This window comes from Belonocnema kinseyi, chromosome 1 (genome assembly GCF_010883055.1).
Source record: "Belonocnema kinseyi isolate 2016_QV_RU_SX_M_011 chromosome 1, B_treatae_v1, whole genome shotgun sequence".
In the NCBI taxonomy this organism is placed as follows: Eukaryota; Metazoa; Arthropoda; class Insecta; order Hymenoptera; family Cynipidae; genus Belonocnema; species Belonocnema kinseyi.
The window spans coordinates 65,083,377-65,099,486 of NC_046657.1; positions in this window are offsets into that span (position 1 = coordinate 65,083,377).

The window sequence follows — 16,110 nt, forward strand, 5'->3', positions numbered from 1 at the left end:
ATCTCTTCCTTTTATAGCCCTTCCGAGCACTGGTGACGCGCCGTATGTACACTGAAAAAAAGGATTACTGGTACCAAGTGAATTTTACTTGGCTGAAGTATATGAAAGTCCTGTTTATTTCCAAAGGAACATTTATTTGAGACAAATAAATACGGCCTGTTGGTCGAAGCGAAATATTTATTTGAATCAAAGAAATATTAATTGAAGACAAAAAATATACATTTTACACCAAATTAATGACTCACTGTTCCAAATGAATGTGCCATGAATTGGAATGAATATTTCTTTAAGATGGTGAAATATGAATTAAAGAGAAGAAATATATTTTAAGGTCGAGCAAATATTTTATAGGCTCAAGAAACTATTTGTCCACAGCAAATTTCTGAATATTTGAAGCACAAACATATATCTCTCATTCAACAAAATATTTCTTTGGCCTAAACCATGCGCGATTGCAATAAAGTAGCTAGTACTTCAATTGCAGTACATATTTTCCTACATAAGCAACTGAATTTCTTTTAGCCTAAATTATAATTAAAATTTTTATTAATATACATATCTCATTTAAACACAAATTACATAATTCAAAATCTTGATGAACATGAAACAGAAAAATTCGATAAAAAATCCACCCGTGGCAGGAATTGAACTTGGGTCCATCGAGTGTGAATTCCACAGCGTTGACCACGACGATAACGTAACATGGACATTTTAAAGCGCAAAACCGTATTTAAATATCACCTTAAATGCCAAAGAAATATTTCTTGAAATCCAAAACATGGATATTTAATTTAACAATATATTTCTTTAATCTAAAGAAGTATGCAATTGAAACAAATGACGCCGAATTATTAAATTTTTGATAAAAAAAATACTTCGTTGAAATAAATGTTTATTTGTTATGAATAATTTAATTCTAGTGATTAAATGAAATATTTTCTTCCACCGAAGAAATAAGAATTTACGTAAACAAAATACCTTGTTCATATAAATAAATGATCCATTGCCATAAATGCATGAACCCTTTGTGACAAAAAAATATATACTGTAATTTAATTATTTTTACTTTGAATTAAATTATTATTTCTTTGGTTTAAATAAACATAAATTCTTGATTCAAGTATAGAAAAATTATTGGTTCAAATGTGTCCCGAATCATTTCGAAGAATCGAACTCTTCGAAGCAAATATATGTTTCTTTAAACGACAAATCATATTTCCACCAATCGAAACCTTTTGAATTAAGGAAATCATTTTCTTGAATTTAAGAAATATGTATTTCAATCAAGGAAATATAGTTAAATAATTGATTTTTTTAGTTTAACAAAATATATATGCCTGATTTAAATCAAAATTACTTCTGCTAAAGAATATTTTCTTGATGATAAGAGATAGGATTCAAGTAAATAAATTTACTTGGTGCTAAGAATGATTTTTTTCATCGTAGGTGTGTAAGGAGCTGCGCGCAGTATGCGGAATCTATGGTTGTCACTCAGGCGTGATGCTATACGTATTAAATTTAAAAAAAACTGCTGCTAAAGTACATTACAATTTATTTAATATATTTTGCACTTTCGGTGAACCTGTTATACACCAATACGATGAAAGTCAAGACTTCGTCAAAATTATAATCGATGAATTAAATACAATGTGGCTTGAAATGATATTAGTGTATTCTTTGACGCAATGGGGTGAGGGTTTGGAATTTTGTCAACTGCAATGAAATAATAGACTGCATTTAGACATTAAACAGGCAACATTTGGGACTTCATTTAGAAAGATGGTGAAAATTGGACTAGCAAGTAGCATTCTATCCAACTCTTTAGTTGAAAAGTTTCAAACCTATTTGAAAAATACGAATTCATCTTCTATAATATTAGTTTCCATTAACATACATGCAGAAATTCCTCTACTTGATAAACTCCATAAAAATATTAGAAAATATTAAACTCAAGCTCCTAGTGGATTAGAAAATCAAGCAAAGCGTATGAAACTTGAAAGTGATGTTAATATTATTAATATTATTATATTAACGATTTCTAGGTGACATTCTCGAGTTCTACGATAATAATTTTTACAAATTTCGCACCAAAAGTGGAGTAATAGCATAATTATACATAAATAATTAAATAGCACCAACTAGAGCTATGTTTATAAACATAGACAATATATTTGATGCACAGATTTTCCGATGATCTGCAAGTAAGGAGTCTTCCTGACATGCAGGACTATGCTATGTTAAATATGCTTGTACAGACTCGAATTTTACAAATAAGATGATTAAGTTTTATTACGTATAATAATGAAAAGGGAATTTCCTCCTTAAATACGGTTACCGAGAAAACATCAATTCTCAGCGTGTATTTTTTCAATGTAGCGCCCATTTCATATCATGTAGTTACACACAGATACTTTGGTAACGAATATCAATGTTACAATGTATTTTCAGCACTGGTGCTGTTACTCTTTCATCGCACAGTGGTCTAGAATAGGAATTGACTGTTCATAATCGCCCACAGGTCGTATTTCTTAATCGATTAAAAATTACTTTTTTTTAGAAATGCTCAGCAAATAATTTTTAAGGAAATTGTTGTTTGCTTTCCTTTAATTTTTTTCACAGAGCAACAATATATCAACAAATATAGTGACAAAATTGACCATTTTACCTTTGTGAATTTTTATCTGAACAAAAAGTACAGATAGAAACTCACTATCAGCCAGAATTATTGCACATGCATTCATAGAACATAATTAATTTTAATAATATTTAACTTAATTATTATAAACAATTTCTGTAAAAAAATTCTTTATAAACGAGTTTTTCTCATAGATGAATTGATTTTTCTGAACAAAAGTGATTCACAATTGTCTTTAAAGCCATTTATATACTTTAAGCTTAATCAAACATAAACAATATAGATTGTTTGTAACCATTTAGTTAAACAAGTCTTCTAATCGGCCGTTTCCTCGTAGAAAAAAATTTTTTTTTCAATAATTATTAGAGTGACATTTATTGCGGTGACTAACCAACGAAATTAAATAAAGAATAATTTATGTGATTGTTATAAACAATTTTTTCAACAAAACTATGACTTATTTTTTTACATGCAAAAAGGACGGTTTTCCACTGAAATTATCCGACAATAAACTAACAGTGATTCCAAAATTGGATATGAGACATTAAATAATAATTTGCGTAATTGTTGATAACAAATTAAAAATAATGCGTGACAATCTGTGGTTGGTCGTAGAAAGAAGTTATTTTTTCTTCATTCATTTTTATGATAATATTATTTAGGTTTATTGAATCAATGAAAAAATTGATACTTATAATGATAATGAGATTATTATAAAAAACTTAAAATAAATAAATTACGATTCAGAACTCCAATCATTTTTAGATTCGAATTGTTCTATTAGTTCATCGAGTTCTTGATTAAGTTCAACTTCAACTTTTTCCCATTCAGGCAATCTAAAAATGATTCGAGTTCTAAATCGTAATTTATTTATTTTAAGTTTTTTATAATAATATCATTACTATTATAAGTATCAATTTTCTCATTGATTTAATAACACATATAAGATTATCACAAAAATAATTGAAGAAAAATAACTTTTTTCTACGACCAACCGTAGATTGTCACGAATTGTTTTAAAATTGTTATTAACAATTACGCAAATTATTATTTAATGTCCCATACCCAATTTCGAAATCACTGTTAGTTTATTGTTGGATAATTTCAGTGGAAAGCCGTCCTTTTTGCATGTTAAAAAAATAAATCATAGTTTTGTTACAAAAATTGTTTATAACAATCATATAAATTATTCTCTATTTAATTTCGTTGGTTAGTCACAACAATAAATGTCACTCTAATAATTATTGAAGAAAAAAAAAACATTTTTTTCTGCGAAGAAACGGCCGAACAGGAGACTTGTTTAACGAAATTGTTATAAACAATCTATATTGTTTATGTTTGATAAAGCTTAAGGTATATAAATGGCTTTAAAGACAATTGTGAATCACGTATGTTCAGAAAAATCAATTCAGCTATGAAAAAAACTCGTTTATAAAGAATTTCTTTATAGAAATGTTTATAAAAACAATAGTTGTTAACTCATGCTAATTTTTTTGTTACAAATTATGACTCTTATGAAAAATATTAGCAACTAGCATGAAATAAACGATTTTTTCTATGATAAAAAAACACTAATAAGATTTTTTGTATAAAAATTGTTTATAATAATTAAGTTAAATATTATTAAAATTAATTATGCTCTATGAGTGCATGTGCAGTAATTCCTGCTGATAGTGAGTTTCCACCTGTGCTTTTTCTTGAGATAAAAATTCACGAAGCTAAAATGGTCAATTTTGTCACTATATTTGTTTATATATTGTTACTCTGTGGAAAAAATTAAAAAAAAGCAAACCACAATTCTCTTAAAAATTAATTACTGAGCATTTCTAAAAAAAACTTTTAAATCGGTTCAGAAATATGAGATATGGGCGATTATGAACAGTAAATTCCTATTCCAGACCACTGTGCGTCTTATCCACATGCGGCAAGAGAGCCTGACAGCCAATGTATATTCCCAACCATGTAATTCTTACAGCCAATCAGGGTCTCGAATTCTCTCATGGATGTACGAGACATGATTTTATTGTCAATAACCATTTATGTTGAACAGGGAGCGAAATCAGCTGATTGCGATCTTTGCGAGTTTACGTTTTCCAACAATCAATAATGGTAAATATTTTATTTCTGTATTCTGGCTATTTTAAGGCGACTTTAGTTTTTTAAAGATATTTTTTTTCGAGATTCTTCATTTGTCATAAAAATAAAATGTTTGCCGTTATGATACTAGACGTTCAAACTGATATCAAGGACTGAAGAAATGCGAAAATCAACTGGTTATTGCATACATTAAAAAAAGATAAGACTTAAAAATCAGAAGATTTTGCTTTTAAAACCCTGGCGGACCGAAGGAACCAAATGGAGCATCTACAAAGTACCCGTAAAGACTCCATTGGGCCCCCATTCGGTTCTTTTTTAAAAAAACTAAAAAAACAGCAAGATCATCTTTTAAACTCTTGAACGTCGGATTCTGCGTTAAATTTTATATGAGAACTCACGAAGTAATCGCAATACTTTTTTTTGCAGCATTAACAATTTTAAAAAATGTCATTTACTTCTGCTGAAGGTGACTTGAAGCGCATCCATAATAGCTCAAGTAGTATATTGCGCGCGAAGTTTAAAAATTAAATTATCTCTCACTTTCATCGAAGCTTTTCTGTCTGAGGTTTCAACTGCGTGACGCTAGCATCCAGACAAAATTCTTAAAGTTACCGACAGAAAGCTTATTAACTGCTACTGGTAGAAGATGCACTTGAAACCGCCCTCTCCTTATGTGAATGACAGATATTTTATTTTTGTTTTGTTTTTAAGGCTGCCAGGGAAAATGGAAAAATGTCAGAATTATTTAAATATATATTAGTTTAATTGATTCTTTCATGAAAAATTGTTAAGACACCAAGCACGAAATATGTATTATCATTCGAGAAGAAAGAAATTAGGTTCGGAAATATTATGATTCAGGGTGACCGCTGGACCGGGAAACTGGGAAATCACCGGGAATGATATTAGACCAGAAAGTGATCGTGCATTTTTTATTTGACCGGGAATTTTACAAGTTTTTAAAAGAAAAATCTATCCAATCCCTTAATATATCAAGAATTTTATATCGCCATATATATGATACATTTTGAAATGGGTTTGATTTCAACTTTTTTTTTCAAATGCTAAGCGTAATTGTTAACTTTTTCAATCATGAAATCATTTAGGTTACAATGTGTAATTCTAAAATCTTTAACCATAACAATTGTCCATTTTAAATATTCATTTTTTAGGGTACATTTTCCATTTAAAGAATTTTAGAGTACAGTTTTGAAGGCTCACTTAATAAAAAATTAAAAGCTTTTGCGATGGAAATTTTTTGACAAAAAACGTTTTAAGTTGATCAACTGTAAATATAAATTCATTAATGATTTTAAAAATTGAACTGCAGTTTCTGTATTCGAAATTGAACAATAATTGAATGATTTTATGGGGCGATTCTAAATCAGTTAAAATTAAACAATTTACTGATTTGGAGGTTAAAAATTTAACTATTTTAATTCAAAAGCGTTAGCAGTTAACGAAACGCAAACTTCTTACTGTAACTTTATAAACATTCTGTGGTTTTAGTATAAAATATACCATTTTTAACCTTTTCAATTGACAAATTTTTAATTAAGAGAAAGAGCCATTTTTTAATAGTCAGCAATGTTTGAGTTTTTATTTAAAATGGAATATTTAAAACTAAACAATTCGAAACTAAATTGTTTGAAACAGAAAGCCTTGAATCGTTAAAATTTCAGAGAGCTAAACTCAAACTTAGAACGTCACAATGTCAATGTTATTGTTCTGTTCAAACAATTTTTTATTTATAAGTGAAAATGCTGAATTTTGATGTGTGAATAACAGATAGAAATGTATTCATTTAGAAAAAATGCGAGTAAGTTGAGGAAATACTTCTAATTTTTTAATTAAAATTGTGAACCTTTCAAGGATTACACAGCCACGCAAAAAAAAGTGTGCGGATCTGGTAACAAGACACACGTATTCCTATGGATTTTGAGGCGCTGAATTCAAATTCGGTATCAAAAATCACCCGTCACGTCATGGTTGAGCCATAACCTCAAAAAATGACGGAAAATCATGCACTGAGGCAAATAAATTTAAAAAACTTTACCCAACAGAACCTGACCTCACCTAACCTGAATTAACAGAAATTTATTGAACTACACGTAAAGCTCTAGAAGCATATTTTCTTAGTAGCAAATGTATGCTACATCGAAAGGGTCAACTCGAGCCTAACCTAGAAATAAGTCTAACCTAGCCTAACCTAACCAAACCTAACCTCACGAAACAAAATTAAACTGATTGTGTTGTCCCGTTGGGTTTGCGGCACCGTTTGAATCAGCTTGGGCTTAACCTGAAAAGAGGTGAAACCTATCCTAACCTAAAAAAACCTGACCCAACCTAACCTAACCTAACTTAACTTCACGTAACACAATTAAACTCATTGTGTTGTCCCGTTGTGTTTGCGGTACAGTCTTAAATGTGTGCTATATTTAATAGGTTAACTCGAACTTAACCTACAAATGAATCTAACTTAATAGAACCTAACGAAATTTTGCTTAACGCAACACAACTTAACTTAAATGTTCCCGTTGTAACACAATAAAATTCATTTGATTGTACTATAGGTGATTAAGAATTTAGACGCACATTATTCATTTGAAGAAACTTAAGAAACTTAAGCCTCAGAAAAGCAGAGAGAAAAAAATTTTGAATAAAAGTCTTATTCATTTGCATGTTTAAATCACAGTTCTACTTTTCGCAGCAACGTCTGCGAAACCATGCTGAACTACTCCGTAAAAGGGGCTATGTAAGCGAAACGCCTACTCTACCACAGCTAGAATAAGCCGGCAACAGAGAAAGAGAGGGGACACTAAGAACAACCGCGGGCAGGCATCCAATAGATGAAGAGCGATGCTTTACGACCCGGAGAATCATCAACACCAAGGTTTCTCTCAAGCCTAAAGAACTGGCTGAAATGGATTACGAGCTTAGTGGACATTTTTCCGGAGAATCCGACCTCTGGGCTATCAATTATTGTGTGTATAATGCAGCGAGAGCTTTGGCCGATGCGAACCGTAAAACAAAACCAACGGCTGATCATAAGACCAAAAGACGAATGCATCAACTTGCCATAAAGATAGGCTGGGCAAGACAGTACGCGTCCTGCATTCAATGTGTGATTGACTACATAACATCTGGCAGGAATTTTACCGCCAAGGTCCGAAAGTTCGCGCGCGAACTCCGGACCCGTTATCACACACTTAACAAGTCAAAGCTGCTGACCATCAGGCAGCATATTGTTGAGAGAATACGGATACTATCTGACGCTAAGAGAAGTCTAGAGCGGAGGGAGAGATGGGTCAGAGAAAATCAACAGTTTCTCTCTGACCTATCTCGACTCTTCCAAGACCCTCCAGTTACTGTCGAACACCCATCCAAACCAGAGGACGTCGAAGTATTTTGGAGAGAAGTCTACGAAGTTCAGCATAGACTGGATGAAGACTCAGAAAATATAAATAGCTTCAAGGAGTTATGTGTTGCCCTCATAACACCTGATAAAGAATGCCCACCCATCACTACCGAGGAGGTGAAAAAAGTATTACGAGGGAAGAAGAACTATTCCTCACCGGGACCAGATTGTATCAAAAACTTCTGGTGGAAGAAGTTTCCTTCAACCCATCAGCATTTGGCCCGTATTTTCACCTCATATTTGAAGTCGGAAGAGATTATTCCAGAGTGGTTGGTGGAAGGGCGCACAATACTCCTGCCGAAAATAGCCAACTTAGCTGACCCGAAGAATTACAGGCCAATAACTTGTCTGAACACGCTTTATAAGATATTCACAGCTATCCTAAATGATAGGATTGTTCGGGCAATTGAACCTGTGTGGCAAGAAACGTATGAACAACGAGGCTCAAGGAAAGGCGTAGTCGGATGTCGAGAGAACCTGCTCATCGATAGATGTGTCTGCAAAGATGCAGTATTCTACCAGCGTGACCTATCGATGGCCTGGATTGATTATCGGAAAGCTTTCGATTCGACATCCTATAGACTTATCATCTGTCTTTTGGAAATCTTAAAGGTTCATGCGCAAATAGTTGGGTGCATGGAGAGATTGATGCCGCTTTGGAAAACCAGATTTACTATCTCATCTGGAAAAAATCCTGTGACAACTAACAAGGTCACCTTTCAGAGAGGTGTCTTTTAGGGCGACACAATGAGCCCACTCCTCTTTTGCCTTACATTATTGCCACTATCTCTAGCACTTCGCCATTCCGACGGGTACTTATGCGGCAAACCTGCAGATTGAAAGTACAAGGTCACTCATGTATTTTACAGGGACGATCTTAAGATCTATGCTAAAAACAGAGAGCAACTGCATCTAGCTCTGGGGATTGTCGAACGACATACTAAGGAAATTGGAATAGAATTTGCGTTAGACAAATGTGCCAAGGTTTATTTGAAGGGAGGAAAACTTAATGGCATCCCTGAATATCCTTAGCTCGTTGATAGAAGCGCGATACGACACCTTTGCGCTGGAGAAATTTATACATACCTGGGCGAGCCACAGATAAGGATTCAGGATGTGACATCTATAAAGGATACTCTCCGAAGCAGATACAAACGTCTCATCTGACAGATTTGGTCTTCCGAACTGTCGGTGAGGAACAAAGTATCTGCAACGAAGATGCTTGCCGTCCCGGTACTACTCTATTCATTCGAAGTAGTTCCATAAACGAAGAGCGAGCTCAGATCTCTTGATATCGGGTCGCGGAATATTGAGTCTTGAATGTCTTCGCAACAGGATTATTCTGGAACTTTATATTCTCGACAATTGCTTCTGTTGCTCACTCGAGACCTGACATGGTTCTTCTTGACTTCGAGAAGCGAACCATGTTCGTTATCGAATTTTCGGCACCAGCTGACAAAAACATTATAACCAAGGAGAATGAAAAGAAAGAGAGGTATCGAGACCTTATAAGGTAGTTGCAACGATTGTACCCGGAATATTCTATTAAATTAATCGTCCTTATCATCGGCACTCTTGGAGGTGCCAAGCTTTCACTTGCTAATGGCCTAAGAAGCGTCCCTGCGTGTCAACAATATGTCAGAACACTTGCGGGAAAAATGCAGAAGGCGGTTGTCCTTGGGTCGCTCCGTGTTCTTAGGGTGCACGAGGCTTTTGCTGGATCGTCGTATTGATTCCTCTGCAGACTGTAACCACGTATCTCACGGTCGTGAGGCGATATTCAATTTTTACATGATTCCAATATCTTTTTACTTAAATGGAAATGTATTAATTATAATACGGATGATGAAAGAAGGTAAAGTCATCAAAATATCTCTGAATTACAATAATGATACCAGTAATTTCGTTATCTGACCTACATACGAGTGAAATAACAATTTTCCTTTTTTATGTTTACATTCACAAAGCACTTGAATATGCCGACCCGTGTAGAAATTGCCTCTTTATGCCTAAACTAAATATTGGCTCCCACGAGGCGGCAGCCAGATTTCCTAGCTGGTAGCTAGGAAATTTTTTTCTGAAAAAATTAAAAACATTTGTTGTCTTAAAAATTTGAAAAGACTTTTTCTTATAGATCAATTTAATTTGAAATCACGTAAGTACATCTAAAAATCATATATAACAAATCTAGCTTCAAAAACCTTTTTTCCTCATTTCTAAAGTATCGGACGAATGCCTACAAGAATTTATGATACCGCACTCACTATGGCATCGTAGCTATGGGGATTAAGTGCTCGTCTTATATGTCTGCGGTGCGCGCGTTCGATTCTCGGCGCTTGCGGATATTTTAATAAACTGCGGTTGTCTTTAGTTATTAGTAATAAGTCTTCTCTAGCCAAATTTAACAATAAGTTTAGTTTTAGAATATCATGCGGAGTATAGTTAATAATCGAATGTTAATAAATATACAAGAAAACGGAGGAGTGTTTGTCAGAGGCTACAGAAAGGTGGAAAATCTTTAGATTAAACTTTTGAAAAGAAAATGTATTTTACAATTGGATTAATATTTTCTCTCTTTGAATCAAAAATTTCTGATAATAGATAATGGTAATGTACTCGTTAAACTTTAATACCACTGCAACCATAGCATCACTCTTCAGAACTTAAAACATGATCAATTTTTAAATAGTTTAATAATTATTTATTCGAATCAACAAAATAAAAAACAATAGCATGTGCTTTAGAATAATGGTGTATGAGAGACTATCTAGATTCTAGAAAGACCCTATTAATAGGCCCTTATTGGGTTGCCTACTGATGACCTCGCTAGCTGAGCGTGACGCTTTCGCTTGCGCCCTCGACAGATTGCCACTTTAGGGCCACGATAGAAAATAGGAAATGTAGACAGGGCCTCTTAAGAACCAAATTATAATTTATATCCGAGATATACAAAATTGTATTATATTCTATCCAAGTTATTAATCAAAGCATTAGTCAGTCATTCCTCTTCTTTGAAAATAAGGTTAGCATCACATAACATAGCTTTTAAATATCCATGTGCAGGTATTAAATACTCATTATTTATGCATGAAGTAATAATTTTAATGACATAGACATACATAGCTATTATATGCCAAAAGAATACCATTTATTGTACCTCTCGTCTTTTTTTAAATTCAATTTGTTCCTTTATAGACTGTCTATGTTTACGAATTTATTCATAACTATTATACACTTTTTTAAATCGTTAAGAGCTAACATTACGAAAAACTTTTAAAAACTTTCTAACTAACGTTTAATTTACCTTGTGTTGTTCCAAAAATGCATGTTCTTTTTTAATGTTATTTTTGCATTCTTATCACAATGAGAAGCTCTTAGTTTTATGTTATATTATAGATAACTTTCGGAAGAATTATCTGATTCGATTGTGCTCTGGCACATAATTTTAGAGACTAAAAATAAAGATTAAATTCTTACACCTGCTATTTTAAATGAAATATCAAAAAGTTAGATTATTTTTTCTCGTCGCTTGTGTGGTTCTTTTTTGAATTTTACTTTTACATTCGCATCAGGGAAGATATTAGGTTTTTGTAAAATCTGACCCCCCTTCCCCTAGTTTTTGTCAAATGTTCACGTTTTGAGACAGCCTAAATGTGAACAACAGGTTTTTAAAAATGTGTCTGTCTGTACGTCTGTCTGTGTCAATCCGCCAGCCTGTATTTTTGCCTGTCGTTTTCTGCCATAACTTTTCAAACAAATTAAATTATTATATTGGCATTTGGAACACTTCTAATTCTACAATAAATCGAAAAACCTCGAGATCTTAAATAATAATTGAAAACAAAAGAACTTGATAGAATATTATAAACGAGTAGTATGTATACAAATTGCACTGCACTATCAGAAAACATCAAGCAGCACTATTTCTGCGAGCGCATAGAGATGGCTTTTCAGTAAGAAATCGGTCTGGCCCGGTCGGACCCAGGTATGGGCCACAGAGTTCTACCAATCAGGGCCAGATTGGGAAATCCGATTGGGGCCACATCGGTATTAAGTTTGAAATCGGACGATTTCCGCACGGGAGTCAGCCATTTTGGATAAAAATTCCAGAAGTCAGCTCATTTTGAAAATTTTTGAGACCTTTTTTTCATGATTCAAAAATTCTCTGTACACTTGTTTATAGTACTCGAAATGAAAAATGTTAATTTTCAACAGACCTACAAGAAAAAGTCATAAACATATTTGTTCGAGTTTTCAAGTACTACGAACAACGGTATAGAGAATTTTTGAATCTAGAAAAAATTGATCTCAAAAATTGTTAAAATGCTCTAACTTTTTAAATTTGTATCCAAAATCAATGGCTAATGAACTTAACTTTCAGTTTCCGGCATTAAAATATTATACAGCACGGTAATTAAATTTTACATAAATCTGAAACATTCTCTGATGAGAATGAAAAAGGGGAACTAAAATATAATATCAGTTTCACACAAAATTTATACCTTCTAATTAGAAAATGAAATTGTAGACATTTTCAAGTATAAAGCCTAAAAGAGAAATTATTAATGCCTAATGTTCACAGAGAAATTGTTACCACATATGTGATGTCCTGATTTTCAATTTTGAAAGTCTCGATGTGATTAAAATTAAAACTAAGTCACGATTTAGTATAAAAATTCAAATTTTTACAAGCTGAAAATATGGTTTTTAATTAAAACAAAATTCAATTTAATTTCTAAGTAACATTTTGAATCAAAAGAAAATTATAGAAATTGAACACAACGATTATAGCAATTTATTTGAAAAATATCTAGTATACTTTTTGTAAATTTATGATAAAACCCTTCAAAACTATAATTAATTATTCCTTCTTTTTCTTTTAAAATATCTTATCACGGCCGTAGAAAATAAAGCACACGTATTTTATAATATTATTCTTTGTTCTTTATTCCACATTAATTTTCCGCTATAGTTTTAGATAATTTGAAAAACTTTCCTTTGCGGCTACTGCTGTTGTTACGTGCATAGTTTGAATGGAATTATTTAATGAAATCTGTAGATCCTTTTGTGATGAAATTTTTTCTTCTGAATATTTTATCTTAGATTCTAGATTCTAGACTGTGTACATTATCAAAAAATTGATCAAGGAAAATGTGTCGAGCTTTTTAGGACAATCAATAGCATTCTGTATATTTTGTATTGTATTAAAATATTTTGAACGAAAAATATAATTATTTATTTTTTGAACAAATTTTAAATTGATATACTAGAAGCCAATCTTCCAAAATGGTTTTCCACCTAAGTCATCCTTCCTTTTTAAGCCTTGAAATGTGTACCAAAGCAAACTTTAATCGGCTAATATTGTCGAAGGTTTTCATGTGGAGAAACAACGAGGAAAAGCAGAAACCGAAGTTATAAAACCAGTAACCTCCACCTGAGATGACAATGTTATCATTATAATGATCATAATAAAGAATGTAAAATAATATCATTATATCTGAGCGAAAAGCTTAAAGCTAGTCACATCGTTATCTCACAAATATGTGAGATAAAAGCTACTTATGTACAGATTTTAACATTGATGACGAGATGGAATATTTCTTAGATACAGTTGTTAACCACATTATTCACTGGAGCCTTATTCAGTTTTTTCTCTACGTTGCGAAAATGGGGGTCTATACTTTCGTTTTCACTTTGGCGGTCATCTTCAATTTTATTGGTAAATATAATAACATAATCTATAAAAATAATTCTTATTATATTTCATATAATGCAAGTACCATATAATAGCAATGTTTTATATTTAAACTGTAAAAACTAGAAATTAATTTTTTCACGGCATCATATTTTCGCATCCTATTTTCTAATGGAATAACCTTATACTCTTATTTGCAATGCAACACTAACGATTCTGATATCCCACAAGTGGTCTCAGTTTAGTACCATTTCTAAATTTTTTTTAGTTATATTAAATTTACTACACGCATATGCACATGGCTTCCATTAACTACGTATGTTGTAAAATCGCTATAAAAATTGCTAACAGTGTACTATTATGTTTACCATAAAGAAATTGCGTTTTGGCGAAATAATGGAATTTTTAACTAAATATAATAATTTTCAACAAACCAAGACGAAAAGTAGTTTTTATTTCTGGGAAATTCGAATATTAATACGTGCCGCCGGGCACTTCAAATTCCCACTTAATTAATATGAGGAAACTTTGAACTTTCGAAAAATGTAACTAATGTTCGAGAGTTTCATCGAAGCGCGCTAAGTTTTTCCGGTATTTAAGAGAAGTGCCTACGAAATAAAACCATACGACCCAAGTACGACCCAGAAATTGAAACACTATATTTTTACGTATTATTGTTACTTTTTATCCACTTTCGTCGTCTTTTCCATACAAATAATTACTAATGGGCTATTTGAATATTTACCATGACTGTTGAAATACTTCTAAATTGTTTAAACAAATGTAAATTATGTAAACCATTATTTATTGTTCAAAATTGTACAAAAATTGTATTTTCTTATTGAAATTCAATATTTTGTCGTTGCTGGGAGTAGTATAATTTTCTCAAAACATTATGTAATTATTCAAACAATGAATTATTGTCTATTAAAAAATTTTTTTTAATCGAGCCGGATACGAGCACATTTTTTCAAATTGGTATACATTTCTTCTAATATTTAATAAATTTATATTTGTTTGAACAATCTTTATTTTCATATGTAGTTTTATTCGATTATTAAAACAATTAAATAAAATAGAACGCATACAATTAATTACGTTTTTAAAAGTATTTTTGGAAAAGTAATTATTTAAAGAAATTATTTTTTCATAAACAATTAAAAATCAGAACATTTATTCTTTCTATACATTCTACAGTCAGAAACATAATTTTAGGTGTTCCATTTGATTTCATTCCTTTAGTTATCGGAAAATACTGCTTGAAAAAATAAATATTGTTTAAACAAATAGAAATTTATTAAACATCAAAATAAATATAACAAAAGCAGGTAATTATTCAACAAAATCTAGAATAGGATACTAATTCAAAAAGAAAGCTGATACTTCTGGCTGATGCTTTTAGCTAAATTGGAATAGTAAAGAACAAACTGTTGATGTTTTAATTTTCTGGCGCAATGAATTTTCTCTCGCGTAGACTACACCCCGACCGGTAAACCGCTACCTCAGCGTTAGGTACAACTGTGTCTCACAATCAGCCAAGTTTTTGTAATTAAAATACAAGAAATATTTAAAATCATCGTTTATAATAAATAGTACTTTTCGTCTCATGAAAATATTTAGGGACCCGTTCATTTTTCGGAACGGTAAAAATTAAGAAAGGTAAAATTACAGAATGGGTTATAATACATAATGGTAAAACCTAGGAATAGCAAATGTCGAAAAGAGCAATAAGTCGGAATTTCAAAACTCTGACAGGTATTTCTTCGGAAACCAAAGAAGCGGAATGGGTAAAAATTCAAAGCTAATAGCAAAATTTATTTACTATTCCGAATTTGTCTACTTTCAGAATTTTTCCTCTCCGTATATCTACTTATTCCTAATTGTTCACCCTCCTAATTTTAACATTGCCGAATTTTCACCCATCCCGGTTCTTTGGTTTCCGAATAAATACTATTAAGAGTTTTGGATTTCTGATTTATTCCTTTTTCCGAATTTTTGGTATTCTTAAGTTTTACCATTGTGTATTATAACCTATTCTGAAATTTTACCTTTCTTAAATTTTATCCGTTCCGAAAAATTAACGGGTCCCAATATTTAAATGTTGCCGTTTTTAGAAATATGAACTTCATAAAAGTCCTAAAAAAAAGTATCTCTCCACAGTTATAAGGTTACAAGTTAAAGGTGATGAAGTTATAGAGATGTGATGTCGTGAAGTGTCCGACACAAAAGAATTTTCTTTTTGCATTTAGGAGTCGTCGGGTTTTG